The sequence below is a fragment of the Macrobrachium nipponense genome, chromosome 15 (assembly GCF_015104395.2).
Source record: "Macrobrachium nipponense isolate FS-2020 chromosome 15, ASM1510439v2, whole genome shotgun sequence".
NCBI lineage: Eukaryota > Metazoa > Arthropoda > Malacostraca > Decapoda > Palaemonidae > Macrobrachium > Macrobrachium nipponense.
The window spans coordinates 12,783,397-12,802,060 of NC_087208.1; positions in this window are offsets into that span (position 1 = coordinate 12,783,397).

Sequence of the window (18,664 nt, forward strand, 5' to 3'; positions counted from 1 at the left end):
ACGTCATTCCTAAGGAGGGAGATCTTTATATTACTATCTATCGAATAATAAAGTTTGCTAGTAAGGGGAACTATTCAGACGTTACTCACGAGCCGGAAAGATTTGTTTTAAGGAATTTCCTAGAATTATACAGATTGAGATTAAGTAATATCCTTTCTGAAATATTTAATTCCCAAATGTTATTTAGTGACAAACGATATTAAAACAATAAGAGACTATCACTGTGTCGAATGTTTTTTATGGCATTTTCTGAATCCAATTCTGTCCCATGTACGGTCACTTCCATGGAAAAATTTATCAAAAACTGCGGTAATAATGTATATAAGGTAATTGCTTTCAAGCTTTAGTTTTGATACATGCATACGCACATATGCACGCACTCAACGAATATAATACATATATTATATATAATTAATATATATTATATACTATATTATATAATATATATATATATATAATAATATATATGATATATCCTAATAATATATATATATTATAATATACATATATATCGATATATATATATATATCTATTATACTATATATCATATATATAATTGTAGATATATATATAATTATATATATATATATATATATATATATATATAGAGGATATATAATTAGATATAATAGATAATATATAGATATAATATATATAATATATTATCTATTATATATATAATTAATATAATATAATTTCAATATATATATATCTATATATATATATATATATATATATATATATATATATATATATATATATATATATATCTATATAGATATATATATATATTATATATTATATATATTATATATATATCGATATATATATATATAATCTATATATATCTATAATCTATATAATATATGTAGATAATATATATATATATACATATAGATCTATATATATATATATATATATGTATCTATTATATATTTATCGGATAGTATATATTATATATCGATATATATCTATAGATCATATATATATATGTATATTTTATATTATTTATATATATATATATATCTATATATATATATATTATATATATATATATATATATATATATATATATATATATATATATATATATATCTATATATATATCTATATATATATATATATATATATAATATATATATATATATAATAATATCTATATATATATATATATATATATATATAGATATATATATCTATATATATATATATATATATATATATATATATATATATATATATATATGTATATATATATATATATGTATGTACAGTATTTCTTGTATACCATGTACACTAATACACTTTATTTACAGGTATATTAGCAGCACATATTAAGTTAGGTATTGAGTGGTCCAAATTGTTGTAGTATTTCATTGTTTATAGGTCAATTTAGCTTTATTATGAAATTTACTGGGGTGTTTTTGGAGGGCTTGGAACGGATTAGCCATTTTATATGTAAAATGCGGTCCAAGATACGAAAAGCTCATGATAAGAAGGCCGCCTCGGAACGGATTAATTTCGTATCTCGAGTTACCACCATTGGTACCTAGAGATACAAAATTAATCAGTTCCGAGGCGGCCTTCGTATCATGAGCTTTTCGTATATTGGACCGCATTTTACATGTAAAATGGCTAATCCATTCCAAGCCCTCCAAATAACCCCAGTAAATTTCATAATAATGGTAAATTGACCTATAAACAATGAAATACTACAACTATTTGGACCATTCAATACCTAACCTGATACATACTGCTAATATACCTGTAAATAAAGTGTATTAGTGTACATGGTATATGAGAAATACTGTACGTACATACGTACGTATGTAGTAAAATGTGGAAGCTTACCTTGCGAGTGAGGCTATCTCCGCAAGTGGCAACAGAGGAGGAGGACAAACGGCAGATACGTACGTACACTTAACTTTACAAAACACATAAAAAAATGTAAGGAAAACATACATAAACTAAATTTTACGAAACACATTAACAAAACTGTAACACTTAACTTTACAAAAAACTAAAATAAAATGTTTTAATTTTTTTTTTTTTTTTTTTTTTTTTTTTTTTTTACAAAATTTCAACTTCTTCACCACTTTCAACTTTCTGTTTTTTAGTATCACTTGGTTCTTCCTTTTTGCTTACTAATCCTACTAAAGACCTCTTTAAAAAATAACTATCCAAGGAAGATTGTTTCTGCCTACTTTTGACAATGTTCCTGAAACGACTCAGGCAAACGTCATCGAACTGTGCAAGCATACGACCTGTGTAAGCCTTTTCGGGGTGTCCCTTTTCTACGAATGATTGCACCTTATGGAAAGCAGCTAGAACATCCTTAATTTCTGCCGTTGTCATAGGGTCGTCCTCCTCCTCCTCGCAGCTGCTAGAGAACTCCTCTTGAACTTTGAGTTATCATTCCATTTAATCATCCTGTAATAATCTGAGTTATTTTTGTAGTTCCGACTTTCATATGATGACCTAATGAAATGGAGAGAGAGAGAGAGAGAGAGAGAGAGAGAGAGAGAGAGAGAGAGCTGTTGCCAGTCGAGAGAGCGAGAGAGAGAAAGTGTTACCAAACCAGTTTGCCTGCCGCTATGGCTTTCGTTACCAAAGTGAATAACGGAGGCGGTGGCCCCGTTATTATATATATATATATATATATATATATATATATATTATATATATATATATATATATATATATATATATGCATTGTTAAATGTGGTTCTTATTTTTGAAAAAGAACCACACAACCAAGGCAGTTCTAAGACCTGAGAAGTCCTGAATAGCTAATTACTGCCTTGAATGTTCTTCCCCTTCCCTATGAACCTGTACTGAAGGCACCCTGCTATCCTACAGAAGTCACTCTTCTCCTGTCAGCCTCTAAAGCAGGGGTTTTCAACCTGGGGAACACCAAGGGTCTGTCATGGGGTACACGCTCCCCATGGTACTCTGATGAATGTTAGATTCCGCCTTCAATGTGCTTTAGCAAAATCTGTTCCTCGGCTAACTTGGATAGTTAATGAAAACAGTTACAGCTATTTCGTTAAGTGTCTTTGCAGCTGATGTAATAATAATGTATTCGGTTCTGTAGCTCAGTACCATAACCTTAATAATGTTATGTATATTTAGAGGTAAATAATTATAAGAAAAATTATCTTTATTTTTTCATGGACTTCTTTATGTTTACAGTATTATTGGTTATGTCAGGAGAATTATGTACTTACTTCCCCTCTGTACAGTTTTTCTGAGTTGGTTTTATTTTCAACGTTATACAAAGTGAAGGGTGTACATAAATCGCATTAAAATACCCGAAAGAGTACGTGGGGAGGAAAAGGTTGAAACCCCTACTGTAAAGAGATCAGACATAACTGGTTGTCTCCTGTCTTCAATTGGACAACAAAGCACACGTGTTTAAGCTTAAATCATCTCCACATGGATCAGAGCAGTATGAAACATTATTCCTGCCTAGTATAGATAAATTTTGGATGTCTGTAGCATCCATTCTAATTGATTCTGGAATTAATATACCTCAGGTAAGCTTTATTCTATTATGTGTTCAGCCTATCCCTTTTTTTCTTTGCGTTCAATCTCCATCCCAGCTTGGTGATCTTTTCTTAGATTCAGCCCCTTTTGAGCAAAATATTCTACACAATCCCTTATCCATATTGGCTACTACTCATTTAAAAAAAAAATGTCTAATCAACTAAATATTAGAAAATTAATTTAATTTTTTTACCTAACACCGAGCCAACATATTGCCTGAGCTGGAGCTATATTACATTTAACTCAGTTCATCCAAATCATTCCCCAGCCTCCAGCTGGGTTAGGCTGCTTAAAGCCTTTCTCATCTTGTACATGCCGGCATTAGAATTAATGGTGGTCATTCTCTCTTTTTGCAGAGTTGTAAAGCTGTGTTGGCAGCTGTGCCAAGCACATGTGCCATATCTCAACTCACCTAGAAGAGTCTTTGCTTAGAGTACAGTAAAGCCCATGTTTGTATCATAGTAAGTTTTTTAATTGTAATGTAAATATATATATATTAATTTTCCCATGGGTCTAATTCATGCTCCCCAGAGATAATTTTCCATTTTTTATATGTAATATAGGATCTGTGCAGTGCAGAAGGCAAAGAAAAAGTAAGCATCAACAGATCTTCTGTCTGTAAGTCTGGCGATCTTGCCAGGGTTCTGCAAGATTTCGAGTAATTAGCTTGATAAATCAATGCTAGCTTAGACTTGCTGAAGTGAGACGAATCATTTGACGTAAAAGTTTTGGGCAAAACAATTTTAGAACAGTGTGCAACACAGCCATTAATATTTCTTTCCAAAGTTAATGTTTATTTCGTAATCCGTGACTAGGAACTCTTAAATTTCCCATTAGAAATTTGATTCTTGCGTCATACGTAGCTGTCTATCACACCATAAGGAAAAACTTTTTTCACTGAATACGTGTTCGGCTTCTGGCCATGACGTAATTCCCTTTGTGGCAAATTTAGATTTTTTCACTGTCTTATGCTTTATGAACTGTTAGGATTTCATGGATGCAAAAGAGAAGTGATTCAGGGTGCATGTCCAAGAGCTAGTTGTCACACATGGTGGGACAAAGCCACATTCCACTCTGTAGGAATTCAGCTAGGAGTGCATGTTGTTATCGTTGCTTATTTAGGATTGCTTTCTTCACATATTTAAGACATTTTGCATGATTGTCTAGTCTTTGATAGAGAATTAGGTGTTAGCTATTTGTTGTGATACAATCAGAACTGTAAAATTGAAGGAATTGTGCGGAACTTTCTTTTACATAGTAAGTCAGGTTCTAGTGAGAGAAAACCAGCAGATAGCATAGCCTACTGAATCAAGTGTAATTTTCGCCCTCTTAGTCAATTTCTAGTCATTCAAACACTCGTGGGTGCCATTTTGGTCATTGTTAGGAAGGGCATTCCCATGTGTTGGAGATTTTCCAGGGAATTTATTTTGGTGGATGTAATTTGGTCCAACAGAAGTGAGAGTGTTGTGTGTTTTTGTGTAAGCCCACCTAATGACATACCCCGTGTATCTTCATCTAAGTTAAGCCCCCCCCATGACAGGGACTCTCTTCCATCACCTTCCACCTTTGCTCACATCAAGTTCATGCATGTATTCGATTTCTGTAAATTAAAAGCTCCTTTGTCTTCTTGACTTATAGTTCTAGTAATTTATGACGTGTAATTAATTTATAGATATGTCCATGCATGGTTTACTCATAAGAATAGTTTTGGATTTCGGTTTGTCTCATTAATACAGTAGAGGTGTATGTTGGATAGCTGTTGACACTGCAATATCATCACCCAGCGCGCGACCTTCTTATGTCTCTAAATCTTAAGCATGCGACATGTATTTAATGGATCAAGTGCTTTCTGTTTTCCTTATAACTTGTAACTTTGATCCCATTGTAGCTTATTCTCTTCTAACTTTGAGAATTCGTTCCAGCATATTTCTATTATGGAGAGAGCCATAGGTTCGAAATATTTTTCCAATAGAGATGAGGATACCTCATATATTCATGTCCAGCTTCCTATGAGTTAAGGAAAATAAGCACCCTTTCCTAAGGTATACCTGATATAAAATTTGCTATTTAGCATATGATTTAATGGTCGAATAAGAAGTTTTTTAATTTTCCATTATACTTGAATCTTTGAGGGAATCTTTTCTTTACAAAACTTAACTTCTAGCTTTCGAGGGGATTATTATTAATTATTTAGGCATTGCCATTAAAACATAGTCTTACCTTACAATCCAGGAGAAGTATTTTTATTTAATTGCCACGACTTGTTAGCCTAAAGGGAGTTCTATACCAGGTGTGAATTACGCATCGTAACTGCACATACTATTGCGTCATTACATACCACTCTCTCGTCAATGATAATTTTCCACTATATCTTAGGCAAGTGAATCTTATTGCCTCTTCAACTGAGGAAACCCTTTGATATAAGGCAGCCATTTACCATTGCACTATTGCAAACCTATTAATCATCTTGTTCCTTGGAACAGCCTTGCACTTATGTGCCTTTGAATTATTCAGTTCTTCTGACCCCACCTGCACATGTGTGCCAATCACTAAGCTTGTTCTTCACCACAACTTGCACTATGTGTTACCTCTGTCCGTGTGTTTCCCTATTTATTGCTTTTAAGAACCGCTACTTATGTCGTCTGTTTATAGGGACAGTTTCACAGTATTTGCTGGTGATTGCCCAAATTACTGCATTAATGTTGCAGAAGATGAAATAATTTTTTCAGAGGATTACTCCAGTTAATGATACAAGCATAAAATTTCGTACATATCTTCTCCATAGGCCACTCTTGAAAGTTACTTTGTGTCCACTCAAAATTACAAAATGGCTGTTGTTTTTCAAGATGGCCGGTAGTCAAGGTTTTAACATGGGGCTCATGTGCCTCTGGTCATGTTTTTATGCATTTGTTTTGGTTATACACATTTTACGCAGCCGCCAAGCAAAAGTTAAAATGTATTTCTGTTAAAGATTTCATACAGCATTTATAAAGAATATGGCATCCAATATAGTAATAAAAAACCATAAATAATTGCATCTCAGGTTTCAGTAGCCATGGAAAAAAGAAAAAGTCTTCCTGGTCGATGTAATAGTTTGCAAGTCTATGTATAACTTATGTGTGGTTTTATCTTTAGTTTTAGTTTAAAAGAGGGAATGTCGGAGCGCAACAGGTGCACGTTGGTGACTTCACTACTGTGTAGCTCAGCATGGAGTTCAGTGTTAGATAATCTTGCTTTACTTATGCTGTACCCAGCTTTGCTTTAGTGTTGTTTAGTATTTTAGTGTCCCAAATGCTGTCTAATAGCCCCATATCAATTACCTGATAGAAAAGTATATACATAGTTGGTAGACCTAGTTAGACAGCCTCACCTGAATTGGCTCAGTTTCCCTGCACTGGCAGGAGAACCGAGCCAAGGGTAAGTGGGGCTCTACATGGCTTGTTTATGCACTTACCTGGATGGTGTACATCAATGTGCATATCAGATTAAGCTGGTAAAAGGAGAGCCCCTCGGCCTTAGTCAAGAGCTCCTAATGACAGGTGTAAATTCAATCACAGACAAAAGGAAGACCAACTGGAGCACACGTTGTCTTTGCCAGGAAGACAAGAAAAATGAAGGTCTAGCTTAACCCTTGGCCTCTGTTAATCATAATTCTGAACATGATGGGTACGTAATGATTTCAACCAATGAGCCACTGTTTCAGAAGACTGGTGAAATGACGCTTAACTTTAACCCAGCAAAGCTTTATGAAGCAGTGGCATGCAGGCAACACTACGACAAAACATGGCAAAATATCACAAGAGATGTGGGGGTCATGTTTAATAAGGCAAAACTTGAACATGTAAAAAATGCAAAGATCTACAGTTGAAGGTAGTGAACCATAGGAAAAACATGCTAAATAGCACTGAATGAGTCATAATAATGAAGCAAGCATTTTTTGTGAAAATGTGGCACCTGTATCAAATCTCTGACAAGGAATGACCATGAATTGTTAAGGATACAATTTCTCAATATGGTACCACATTTTTTCATTTTTTCCATAACTAATGATCTTTCACTTCTCTCTGGTTCTTTCTGAACTGCACTTGGCTTGAAAACAATGGTAGGATTTTTGAGCAGTTTTGAAAAAAAAAATGAGACATCCCCACCAAACATGTGGATTAGGGATTAGGTACATTTTCACATCCCTGTTTTTGTGCTGAAAATGAGTTTGATCATTACTCTGTGCTTCATTACAGCACCTGTAAATATAAGTCAGGTTATAGCATCTCATACAATTTTTAAAGCTATCATGCTTCATCTGGCCAGTTGGCATTGCTGATGATTCAGTTGCTGTTTTCTCACCTTTCCTGATGCAGTTATGAATACACTGGCTGTGGCAATAAAGATCTACTCCAAATATGGCATTCGCATCTTGCAAGTTGGATGTTTGGGTAAACCCATCATCCTGAAGCATCATGGGTGCCTTTAGGAATGATTCAGCCGGTCCTTTTTCAGGAAACCTCCATTTATTGTATATGTTGTTGCCTTTTGAATTCCCACAAATGATACATTTTGTAAGGAACTTTTTAATGTTAGCTGGCAGAGATACAAGGGTCCCGAGAATCCACCATGGACCGTGTACTCCTTTGTTGAAAAGTTGAGATATCCTCTGTGGAATGAGCAGCAATATCTTTGGAGACATTGCTTAACTACTTAAATTTATCTAGCGTTTTCTTGAGGGTGTACAGTGTATAACATTTGTTGATAACATGCTGGTAGTTTCACATTTATCATCAGATTTTTTGGCAAGACCCATTTGAGGATCTTTACTGTAATGCCCTTAATTTTTCTTTGGTGTGCTAGATTCAGACATTCTTCACTATAAAAATGTTAGGTTTCCCAAAATTTTATGGAAAAAATGAAAAAGTGTGGCACCATATATGAACAGAGAGCACAGAATAAACTGGATTGATTAAATTTTTGCATCTTTATTGCCATTCCTAAGAATACAAATTACATGTATCTCTTATGCCTCAATATATTGATCCGGTATATATTCCTTTTCTTGATTGCTACACAGGGGTTAAAAAAAGTAAAAAGTTTTCCAACTAATTTCAAAACCTTGCCTATGGTGTACCTAATCATGTAAAAGTATTAAATGTTAATCCATCCTCCAATTTTTCACAAATATTTAAATATGAAAAGTCACAGATTTCAGTTTCTCATCAGAAAAGGTAATTCTTTGACCTCTTGTGTCCTCCGGTATTGACTAATTGTTAGTGCAATTATGTAACCAATAGACATAATAAAAGGAGTTATTTTGGTTTCATCAAATTCAACAAAACCCTGAATAACTCGATAACTGGCGGGTTTCTGAATGTCTACCCTAGCTAAAAATGTGTCCGAGTGGACCCATTACCTAAATCAAGCAGTAAATTTTCTGGCCCTTTCATGCATGCAAACACCCCTTGGTTACAGGCCTACCTCTACTGTCAGGCATTAATGGAGTTGATCCCATAATATTTTGCCAATAACGATACCAGTTATGCCTGATGGTTGCCTGTTCACCTGGCGGACATGATGCCACTGGAAAATTGGCATCCAGCATTGGCTTATGGATTCCTGAAGGGTATCTTTGTTGTACATAAGACCATGTTCGAATTCTCACAGTTTGCTCTTGATCAAGCACATGAACAAGTAAATACTGTCATTGAGGGTGATGGTGGAGCAATTGGGCTCACTGAAAATCCATCAACCCTGTGGAGATGGATGGTCTTTGGTCCTGAGGTGAGTCATCTGGTGAACCTCTATGAAACTGAGGCACAATGAAAGAGGCCAGTGATCACTTTTTTCACTATGAGCAGACTCCACATGCCCAGCAGATAGACTTCAAAGATGTAGCTCATCTGAGCATGTTCACACTTACTTAGGGAAAGGAAAGTCCCAGTACAAGGAATATGTGAAAGGCTTGGCTGATAATCCAACCTTATTCTATAAGCTTATCAGGAAAAACATGCTTGACTTCTCTCAAAATACGCCTGTTACAGAAACATCCATCAAAACAGAAACAGCTGAAAGAAGAATGTCAGTTTTTTCCAAGCTATTCATATCCTGTCAAAGCAGGAACTTTTTAATCAAGAGAATCAGTTGTTCCTTGCATCTTTGAGTGAGGGTGGAAAGATTTATAGCTCTCAGAAGTTCCAACTTACCTCCATGCTTGAGAAACACATCTCACTTCCGAACCAAAAACCAGAGGCAGATGACATCCTCACTGATGGTTTGGCCTTGGTCCATGCACTACCACCCAAAAGATCTAAAACTTTTGCAGACTATGCTGCCCTTGACTTCCTGCCAAGAATCAGTGCCTATGCTAATGTGTGCGAGTTAACACCTATTGTCTTAGATGTGTATAGTTCAAGTCTGAAAGGAGACACAAGGTAAAAAAGGGGACATGGGAAAATGTAAGGTGACAGAAAAGCACACCATTCCTTCAAACTGGCAAAACTTCATGAGGCACAATGACAACAAGTCAGAGCTGTTTCACTGCCTGGCAGACAAGATTGCTTAAATGTATGCACCAAACTTAATTATTATGACCAAGGGTACCCAAGTACTTAGAACTCACAAAGTGCGTCTACATGAACTGGACAAATGTTCTTATGAGGAGGCAGACAGCCACATCTGTTTCCAAACCAGATATGCTGCAGGACGGGGGAACAAGTCTAGCATGGTCGAAGCCAATGACGAAGATGTCCTAGTCATTGGCATTTACAACTTGTACAGCAGTGTTGTTCAAGAGAAGGAAAAAGGCATGTCATCCTTCCATGCATTCAGCCTTTAGAAATAAAAGAAAGATAACAGCATGGCAGACATGGGACATTTTTCCAGAGTCCACTCCAGTTTTTTCCAAACTCAGCAAGCACCCACCAACCATTGAAAATGAGGATTTGATGATTCTGGAGAAGTTTGTGGTCCTCATGTATGACAGGTCAAGCACTGTTGACAATGTGGAGGAGGCTAGACTTGACTTGTTTGCCAGAAAACAGACACCATATGAAGTCTTTCCTCCAACCAGAACAGTTCTGCATCAGCACTCCAAGCATTCAACATATCAGGCAGATTGTGTATGGGGTCAGACAATTCTGTGCCAGCTGAAAGCACAGAGTCCATCTTCTGGCCAGCCAACTCCTCAGTTACAAAGAGTTGTGAACAGCTTGCAAAGTGTGGCTGCAAGTCTGGTCGCCATGGCAGGTGCAAATACTACTACATGCACAGCTTTGTGCAGCTGCAAATATGAGGTGTAGTCATAATGTGAGATTCAACTATCATGTTACAAATGATGCTTCAGACACATCTGAATGAGAAAGGGTGACACCATGCATCTTTATAATCTTACATTAATTTTAAACTTATAAAAAGACTTCGATACAGTGCTTGATTATAGATACAATACTGTGTTATCATACTCCATTATAGTTCTGTGCTTTTATACTTTTCAGTAGCATCATAGGGTCCCTTTCCAAGTTGTAATATTGATAATAGCCCAATAGAAATAATGGAAATGGATTCTCTTGCCTCATCAATGTAGGCACAGATAAAAGTTTCATGTCTCTTTCTTTCTTAGTTTCAGAGTTATCAAAGAAAATGTTTCATGGTGGCCATTGTGTATGCCATCTTTATCACAGCAGTAAATATATTAGAAGGAGCTCTGGTGATATCTCCAATTAACTCTTCTACCCAGGAAGACATTACCTTAATAATGATTAATGTAATTATTTCAACGATGATATTTTACTCAAAGTGTCAGAAATCAAAACAACTAGTGGCCATCTTGAAAAGTGATGGCCATATTGAAATTTTGCGAGGACATCCACATTTTCCAAAAGAGGGGGTTAAAACCAGCACTTGTGCCAAATATCACGCTTTTATCACAAACTGAAGTATTCTTCTACTTATCTGCTGTACTATAAGTACATTGCCTAACAACACTTCAACCACTTGAGCCTACATTACACTGGCTCAAGTGGGTGATATCTCCAATTAACTCTTCTACCCAGGAAGACATTACCTTAATAATGATTAATGTAATTATTTCAATGATGATATTTTACTCAAAGTGTCAGAAATCAAAACAACTAGTGGCCATCTTGAAAAGTGATGGCCATATTGAAATTTTGCGAGGACATCCACATTTTCCAAGAGAGGGGGTTAAAACCAGCACTTGTGCCAAATATCACGCTTGTATCACAAACTGAAGTATTCTTCTACTTATCTGCTGAACTATAAGTACATTGCCTAACAACACTTCAACCACTTGAGCCTACATTACACTGGCTCAAGTGCCATTTTCTATTCAGTGTAATTACTTGCACAGCCCATACACCCATATGAGTGTCTAAGTATAGCCCAACCTCTGTACCAAGCAAATACAAGTAGGGCAGTGCCATGGCACTGGCCCAACACCGAGCCACTAATCCTACTATGGCCTTCACTCCTTCCGTTAAATCAAACGTTAGTAACCTCATGCCTCACTCGAATGACGCAGAGCCAGAGGTGTGGCTGGAACAGGGAGAAACCCTCTTTGAGACTATGGCCAGATTTATTGCCATACTTGCAAGGAATATGGGTATTCCACGGATTTCATGGATTATCCTGGAAGGAAATCTGACACTGTCATTGTTCTGGCAGTCACAAATCCATTCTCTTTAGTACCCCCAGCAGTGGGGCCTATTTTTGTTATACCTCCTCTAGGTTGTTACCACACTCAACAGGTCTCAACATATGAGGACACTTGGTACTCAAACCTCCGTTATAAGGCAAGACAAGGTACTCAGTGAGGCCATTGAATACAGGCCTGTAACTATTGCAGGCATTGGCAATTGGAGGCTGACACCCCTAACTATCTGATTGAGGGTCATAACCCACCATAAAAATAGGATTTGTACTCTTGGAGTAGCCAATCATGTTCTTGGAGGCTTAACCTCCTCCTAAAGCAGGATTCCTCTTCCAGCCCCTCTCTGGGCTTTCATGGGTCCTGCCCCCTTTAAATCTCCGTCAGGCGCTTATGTACATTCATTGAGCCCACGTCAGAGTCCGATTTTGGTCCTTTGCAACATGTACATCCGGCACTCTTGGCCCCAATGTCACTTATGTCTCCTCTCTATGGGGGAATTGATGAATTGGTTACATTTGACAACATTCCCAAGGGTTGCTTGAGAGAGAGAGAGAGAGAGAGAGAGAGAGAGAGAGAGAGAGAGAGAGAGAGATTCTTTCATCTATTGTCTCATTGGGTTGTTTGCATTTGTCAGAAATGATAGGAAGGGTCTTGAATGTTTTGCGTATATTGTATATTGCATTTTGTTAAGATAGTGTGGGGAAAGTTTGTGCCTGCTTTTTTCATCCCATTTTGAGAGAGGGAGAGTGTGAGAGAGAGGTTGTGAATGATGAATGGGTGGTTGACAAGTGAACTGCTTGTTTGGTGGGCGTTTTGGGTCATTGAGTGGCTTGGTCGCCGAGCATTTGGAGTCAGTCAGGAGCAGTCAGTCAATGAAGGCATTTGTTGTGAAAGGTAGTCAGTCAGTACAGTTGTCTGTGTGCATTTCACATAAGTTTTGGGTATTCAGTAATCGAGTTCTGGCGTGCTTATGGCCATCTGTGGTTGTCGAGTTGGTGAGCGATTTGTCAAGTCTGATGTTTGGGAATTGGTGTGTAGTCATGGTGCTTGTTTGGTGTTTTTTTATTTTTTGGTATCAGTGGGTTGTTGGTGACAGTTGTTTTTTTTTGTTTGAAGGTTTGCTAGTGACAGTGGAGTATTGTTTTTTGACGGCCATACCACGTTGAAAGCACAACTTCTTGTCCTTATTGTGTTTAGTTTCCTGGTGAGTAAATGTGCTTGAGATTTTGTTTTTTGCTTTGCTGAACCAAGCATCCTTTAGTCATTAAAGTAAAGTAAAGGGGAGGGTGTGGCTGAGGGAAATTTGTAAGCCAGGATTGTCTAAAGTAAATGTGGTGAGCTCTTGCTTGCTTGCTTAGCTTGTGATCCCACCACATAATATTTTTTGCGGCCGAAAAGAGACTGCTGTGTGGCTGTAACAGGACAACTGGGACAGGGTGGAAGTGGAGACTCAGAGGCTGAGGATTGAGTGTGAGAAGCAAAAGAGGGAGTTGGAAGAGTTGAGAGGGATGATGAGGAGTACGGAAGAGAGAATGAAAGAGGAAGTGAAAGGGGTTGAAGAGCAAATGATTGAGAAAATGGGTGAAAAGCTGGAGTTGGTGATGATTACTGTGCAGAAAATGTTTAAGGGACTTCTTGGAGAGGGGGCTGTTGGAGGTAGGCTTCCTGGGTCTGGTGACGGGCTTGAAGCGATGGAGAAGGTGAGAGGGTGAGTGGATGAGATTACGAGTGAAGAGGGTGATGTGTTTGTGGTAAGTGAGGAAAAGAAGGGAAAGACATAGGACAAGGATAGAACTGAGGACAAGGGTAAGAAGGGAACTGAGAAGAAGAATGAGATTAAAGGGAAGAAGAATGGTAAGGATAACGGACATGACAAGACAAGGACTGAGGACATTGGGAAAAGGGCTGAAAGTAAAGGACAGTATGAGAGTGATTCGGATAGTGGTAGGTGGGAACAAGTAGGCAAGAAGAAGGGTAGGAAGGCATGGTTAAGAGTATGGATGTGAGTATGGAGCTGGATTCACTGTATTTGGAAGAGGTTAAGAGGGGTCAGGATGGAAGTAGCAGAGGTGAGAGTGAGAGTGAGCAAGAAATGTGAAAGGCTGTTTATATGAGAGGAGCCCTGATGTGCATGATACGAGGAATATGGTAGTAGGGATATAGGGGACTTTTTTTAATGAATATAAGAAATATTGTACAACAAAGTATAGGGATAATGGGAGAGTTAGGGTTATTGAGTTAGGGGCATTTTTGAAATTATATTTGTTGAGAATGTATGGGATGATGCATGTAGGGGATTTGTCGTATGAGAGTCTTAAGACTATGGTTGTGGAGCAGGCTAGGAGGGTAAAAAGTAGTGTTAGGTATAGGAGGAAGAATGATTTTGAGAAGGCCAGAATGAATGTTGGTGAGTCGTTGTCTATGTATGTATGCCGGTTAGAGACGTTAACTAGGAAAAAGTTTGGGGATGAGGGAGTAAATGAGTGCAAGGAGTTAATGAGGAAGTTGTTAGCGACTGTGCCTGAGAGTTTGTATGAGTTTATAAATCTGAAACATAAGGAGAAAGTAAATGGACGAATGAGAGGTTGACATGGAATGATACCTTAGAGATAGTGAGATAGTTGAGGATTATGAATTAGATAGGTGTATGAAAGAAATCAGAAATGTCAGCATCAAGACTGGAGTGAATGAGTGTATGCCTGAGTTTAGGAGCTATAGGGAGGCAGCTTTAGAAGGGCAGAGGCGAATGGCAGAGCGAGTGGTTGATAAGAGAGTTAGGGCCAGTAACGTAAGTATGGTGAACCTTAAAGGGAGATAGGAGTACGAGTGTGGGAAGGTTAGGGTCAGTTAGCTGTGAGCAGGAGCAGAAGTGTTGCAGATGTGGGAAACCAGGGCATAAGAAGAAAGAATGTTGGTGGGCGTTAGGAGCTTGTTTCGGGTGTGGGAAGATGGGACATTTAGATAGTGAGTGTCACAGAGATTCGGAAATTAAATGTTAAAGATGTGTGCAGACAGGCCATGTAGCTAGTGGATGTTGGGGTACCCTTGTAAATGTTGTTTGTGGCAACTGTGGAAACAATGGTCATTATGCTAGGATGTGTAAGGAACAGCATGTGGAGTGGAAAGTCATGAGGTGAGTGTGTGTAGGCAAAAGAGGATGAATCAGGCTGGGAATTTGGGAAAGTAGATGTTAAGGGGATTCAGTTGGGTGGGTCCTCCTGTGTGTAGGCAGTAAGGGTGATGCATGTGCTGGAAGGGTTGTTGCATGAGTAAGGGTTTGGGATAGAGCCCATGAGTGCATGAGTGTGAAGGCAAGATGCAAGGGGGTGTGTTTGGTCGCTTTGATTGATACTGGCTGTGGCACAAACATTCTCTTTAAGAATAGATGTGATAAGTTGCGGAGTAGGTGTGAGGTTAGGAAATGTAAAGGGGAGATAATGAGGAATAGGGAATTTAGGTATGCCTGTGGAGGGGGTAGCGTAGATAAAAGTGACTTTTGTGTGGTTGAGGGAATAAATAATAAGTATGATATGTTGTTAGGGTATAGGTTTTTGAAGGAGTGTGGGATGGTGGTCCATCCAAGCACGAACATGATTGAGTTGCAGATGAAAGGGAATGTACGTTGGGAGTTATACATGGATAGGGATGGAGGGGTAGACAATAAGGTATGGAAAGGGGTGCTGTTAGTTGCAAGAGAGATTGTGAAAGTGCCGTGTGAGGTGGGGAAGTTGTTAGTGTGAATGTTGTGTGGCCGGGTAGTCTCGGGATCGCCAACAGTGACAAGTGTGAATATGTGGTTGAAGGTGTGGATGCGAACAAGTTGGTAAGAGAGAGTATGCATGTGTATGATGGGGTCATAGACATGGAGAATCCTCAGGTTTTTGTGGCTTCGTTGCCGAGTGCTAGGAAGAAGCGAGTGCAGGGTATATGTGAGGGTGATTGTGTAGGGTTGCTATACACATTGGTGAATGCTGATGATGGAAGGTACGTTAGGGTGCGACAGGCAATGATGGGTAGTGATTGATGTGGATGTTGTGGAATAGGCAGAGTGTGTTGAGCCGTGGAGGAAAGGATTTTGGGGGTCTAAGGGTCCGAAATTTAGAATAGTTCTGGAAGACAATACCCCCATATATCAGCGCCCCCGACACTTTTCCATGCCTATCACACAAGAGATTGAGGAGCAGTTTGAGGAGCTTGAGAGAGTAGGAGTGATAGAGAGGAGTGATAGTGCCTGGAATAGCCCCATAGTCCCTGTACGAAAGTCGGATGGAATTTTGCAGATGTGTGTGGATTACAGAAGGGTGAATGAAGTGACTGTGAAAGAGTGATGTAAGGGAATTCTTCCCTAACAGTTTTGGGAATTGGTATATAGTTAGAATTACATATGTTTTAGTTTTTCCCATCACTTGTAGATGGCGCCCCTTGAACGGCTTCTGGTTGCAACTGAAACTAGATATGCAAATCTTAACTAGTTTTATTTAATACCTTTCTTATTTTGATTATTATTTCGTAAACTGTTGTTTTGAATGATTATCCCTTTTATTACCTAGGTTTAATTTTGACTATGACTCTATTACTACCATTCTATTCTCCTTGCCCTACTACTCGATTCTCCTTGCCCTTGCTACTTGACCCTCCTTGCCAACTCGTGAATCTTTCTTTGCCGCCTCTTGATGACATTTTATTTAGACAATTAGTTTCTTCTGCTTCTGCTTCATCAAGCAACACCACACAGAGGTAGTGCCCCATACCCCCTACCGATGTTGGCCTCTTAATTGATACAAGCCTGCGTTCCATTTGTCGTAATTGGACAGTTGGATGACATTCAAGACAGCTGCTTCAAATCACTGTAAGGGCCGTACGGACTCGTGTGAATGTTTACAGCAATTGATGACCGTCATTAGTGAAACACTGAAACTAGTCTCGTTGCCACAAACATACGCAAATTTACAGCAGGAGCCCAACTATGTATCCGCGTCAGTCATCTGGAAAACTTCTGTGGTATCAACTATGCCCAAGAAATGCATACAAATTAAGTATTGTGTACTGCTACAGCAAATCATAATATCAATGTTTATTTTGTTATTAAACTGTTGTTTTACTTTTTTTGATTTATGCTTTTTAATGGTTATGCTCATCTCTGCTGAAAAGTGAAGGTAATTGGTGTTTATTATATCAAAAGAAAAGCCACTACACACTTTGGAACCACCGTTTCCTTTACAAGCGATTCTCGGTGAATGTGATGTCTGATTGTGTCTACAAGATGCATGGGATGAGGGTGTTTACCATATTAGATCTGGTAAGGAGCTATTATCAGATGCCTCTTGAGGAGGGGAGCAGGCCTCTTACAGCTTTTTCGAGTGGTAGTTGCCAGTGAATGGAGAAGAGCAATTGAGAGTGATAGCGTATGTAAGTAAAGCCTTTAATAAAGCGGAGCGAAAGTACTCTGTAGTTGAGAGACAGCTTGCAGCTATAAGGTTCTGTGTGAAAGCACTGAAAGTGTTTTTGTATGGGGTAAGATTTGTTATACGGACGGACCATCAGCCGTTAGTGTATGTGATTAAGAAAGTAAGTGAATGCTAGGACTGTGAGGACGATTGAGGATTTGAGTGAGTTTGACTTTAGGTTAGAGTATGTGACAGGAAGTAAGAATGTGGTTGTGGATGCGATGTCGAGGATGCATTGTAAGGTAGACAATCCCATGAAAAGCGACTGGGATCCCGATAGAGTGCCAGAGGGTTTGGTTATAAGAGAGAGGTTTGTGGGGGATGACAGAGTTTGAGAGTGCTTCTTTTCGACATTGAAAGATTTGGAGAGTAAGGGTCTGGTTGAGGGAGTGCCTGAGAGTGCAAATGAGCTGCGAGTAAAGTTGATGAGTGATGTGCAGAAGGAAGGGGCATGCACGAAGGAGCAAGGTGGGGGAGAGGAGATGTTGTTGTGGTTGTTGTTGGTGGTAGCATAGTTGTTTTGGGTTGAAGTGTTTTTGTATTTTTGGATGGGACAGACCATTTGAGTATAGAGAGAAGCTAACTGCACATAGTGAGCATGGGATTTTGAGAATTCAGTATTGGGAACATTGTTGTTGTTGGTCAGTCAGAAAAGGGGATTGTGAGGGGGATTTGAATCAGAAGTATGAAAGTGGGGAAATAACTGAGAAGGAATGTGGGGAGGATGCTTGTGGTATGGATGATCAGGTAGATGCGGCAGTGAATGTGTGTATGAATGGAACCCAAGGGAAAATGGTGACATTTGTCAGAGTGAATGATAGTGGGTACTGTAACTTAGTTGATGCAGGAGCGCAGGTATCCCTAGTGAGTGGGTCAGTGGTGAATGAGATTGAGAAATGCGATTGGGGAGCAAAAAGGCAGTGTAAAAGCGTAAGAATACATGGGTTAGGACTGTGAAGTGTTTTAGTATGGGAAGAGGTACAGTTGAAGTTAAGGTTAGGGGAGTTGGAAGTG